Source organism: Gavialis gangeticus, unplaced genomic scaffold (assembly GCF_001723915.1).
Source record: "Gavialis gangeticus isolate Ggan-Ray unplaced genomic scaffold, GavGan_comp1, whole genome shotgun sequence".
Classification (NCBI taxonomy): Eukaryota; Metazoa; Chordata; order Crocodylia; family Gavialidae; genus Gavialis; species Gavialis gangeticus.
The window spans coordinates 17,290,131-17,293,022 of NW_017728994.1; the positions used below are offsets into that span (position 1 = coordinate 17,290,131).

General features: G+C 46.6%; 1 long non-coding RNA gene across 1 annotated transcript in view; it reads left to right on the top strand.

The window, feature by feature from the left end:
• Positions 1–2,892, top strand: part of LOC109287238 — a 15,800-nt gene that overhangs the window by 1,015 nt on the left and 11,893 nt on the right. The gene's annotated exons all lie outside the window — the stretch shown is intronic.

The following is a 2,892-nucleotide window of genomic DNA, read 5'->3' on the forward strand; positions in this document are numbered from 1 at the left end:
GAGGCTGGATGCCTACCTGGCTGGACTCATTTGAGTCCCGTTTTTGTTTTGGGGTTTTGTTGTTCTCCCGCCCTGGCGGGGGGTCGGGCTAGAGGATCTACTAGGTCCCTTCCAACCCTAAATCTATGAAATCTATCTATGAAATCTATCTAAATCTAAATCTAATCTATGAAACAAGAACAAAATTTGTCAGGGCACCATCTTCAGGGATGGCCATGAAGCCCCTGGAGGCCAAGAAAATTCCTTGCACCATGCTTTTGGGGCAGGCCACCCTTCTTTCAACTGCCATGTCTTGATGTAAATTGTTATTAAAGTACGGGAGGCTACCCTGATCTTACACTAATGATCCCCAGGTGTTGGGGATCAATGCCTTATGGGCTAATTGCATGACTCCATTCCATCACTAAACCACACCCCATGCCTTGCAGGTGTTTTAAGTCATCAACTGGGTGGGACAGTTGTCCCTACATTTCAAGGCCACAACAGGTCTTCCTTCCCAGTGGCTTTAGCCTTCCTGGTTTCTGCCCTGATACTCTGGCTGGTCTCATACTCAAGGCCCAATCTCTGTTCTAGACCTGGCCTCTGTGTCCCAGCCCTGGTTTTGCCCTCTTGGATGTTGGACTGCCCCCTTCTATTCCCTGCTCTGGGTTCTGTGGCCCTACACCCTGCCTCGTTCCAGGCTCTGGGCTCTGCAGCCCCACACTCTGCCTTGCTCTGGGCTCTGCACCTGCTCTGCCTTGAGCCTGCAGGACTCAAGGCAATCATGTGCCCCTAGGGCACTAATGGGACCTCCAAACCACCCCTGTAGTCCTACACCCAGGCTACTGGTGTAATTTAAAATCAAAACACTTCAGCCTTCTGCTAGGCACCCAAACCTTGCCAGGCTTAACATAAAATAATCGCCACTTGTCTGCATAATGAGTCTCTCCCTCTGCACCCAGGTAACTCTTCCTTGCTCTCAGGCCTGCAGAAGTGTTTCCTTCCAGTCCCACTGTAGAATCAGGGGCCCTGCTGTGCTGCTGCACTCTGTGACTCTCAGGGCTGGCCTTCTTCATTGGCCCAAACTCAGGGCTTATATAGCTTGGGCCTGAGACCTCTTTTGGTTATGGAGTGCCCCTGTCAGCTGACCTGACTACAGGGCTGTCCCTTAACCCCTGATCTGCTGGCTGCCTGGGCTACAAAGACTCTGCCCTTAAAGGGCCAGGATTCCCTGTTACAGTCAGGTTTAACTTAATATTCTCATATTGTTTTAATTTATTTTTAAATACCCTCTTTAATAGTTAGCATGTGCACATGAATAAGAGACAAAAAGCAAGTGAGTGGAAGCAGGCCTCCTTAAAAAAAGTGTTGCTAACTTAGATATAAGAATTAGAGTGGGAGCTCTTTTAATGTTTCTAACTTGCTCTTATATCAAATGCTTAAACTTAGGCTATGCCTAGACAAGAAAGTTTCACTTGTTTAAATAAAATCATGATTTTAAATGGAACAGATTAAACCAATAAAACCCTTCTTTGTGGATGCTTATTTTGGTTTAAACTGGGTTTAATTAGCTGGAGCAGTGATTCTCAACCAGGGTGCCAGGACACCATGGAGCATCCTGAGATCCTTTCAAGGAAGCTGTTGGTTGCCACACAATGTTAGCACTCTTAGCTGTGTAAATATGATTCACAAGATAAACCTAGAGATTTAAAAACAAAATTCAAAGTATCATAGACATTTTGCTCTGTTTCACCCCTTCTCAGTTTTTTGCAACAGAAGAATTGCTCTATTATTTTCTGTAGTCATAAAACTTGTGGATTCTTAATAGTTGGCATTTTATGTGGGGTGCTTTGAGATTTAAAAAGCTGAAAACAAATGAATGTCCAAGTAGGAGTTGGCAGCAGTTTTATTGAGCAGTTACACTACCTTGTATTGCGGTGCTATTTTGTTGACTCAGGCTGCATACAGATATTTGGTTTCTCATGGGAGATTCACTTTTCTCCCAATAGAAAGCACAAGTGTACAGATGGTCAGCGTTTTTCTCCCAAAGCAGAAATGGCTGGTCCAGGAGAAAAATAACCTGGGAATAACCAGGGTTAAATTACTGCTGGGAGAGTTTATTTTGCAGAGCAAATGCCTGTACAACTTACTGTCCTGCAAGAAGCCATAATACAGTCTTCTGGCATCCCAAAGTGTTTTCTTCTGTCTCCTCCCTACATCCCAGGAGACAATGTGTCACGTGGGCTGGAGTCTACTGCTCCAGCCAAGCAGGGAGCAGAACATGACCCTTTCACAATTCCACATTGTACTGTGGGGTGACAAAGGCTAATTCTGAGCAGTCTGGGTCAGCCAATCAGGACTACTCTGTGTATTGTTGCCTTTTATTGCCAGGCAGAGTGAGGGAACCTGCATGGCTGGTGAACTCAGACTGACTGGGTGGTGAAGAGTCCTATGGAAGCAGTGGGGGGCTTTGCAGCTGGCCAGCAGCAAGGGTGTTTGCAGCCTCCCCACTACCAGCTTGAGTGCCTGGTCATCTGCAAACCTCCCCCCCACCCGGCCAGCTGCAAAACCCACCCCACCACTCCATGGGATGCTCTACTACACCACCAGTCTGAGATCACCAGCCAAGCCTGCTGCAGAGCATGCTGAGATGTTTGCACAGGGGCCCTCTGGCTACATAGGCACTGCAAGCTCTCTGCTCTGCAGGGGCTGATCATTGGAATGTCTGTTCAGGTATTTCCAGGTAAGTTTTTATACCAGGAGAACAAACCAAAGACAATTCTCCCAGGTCATTTGAACATACTTATGTAGTCTCAGTTTTTCAGGCAGCTGAGCTCTAATACTTTTATACCATTCCAGGATTACACAAAAGATTGGAACCCCTTTTTGACGGGGGGAAAATGAAAGCTGGGA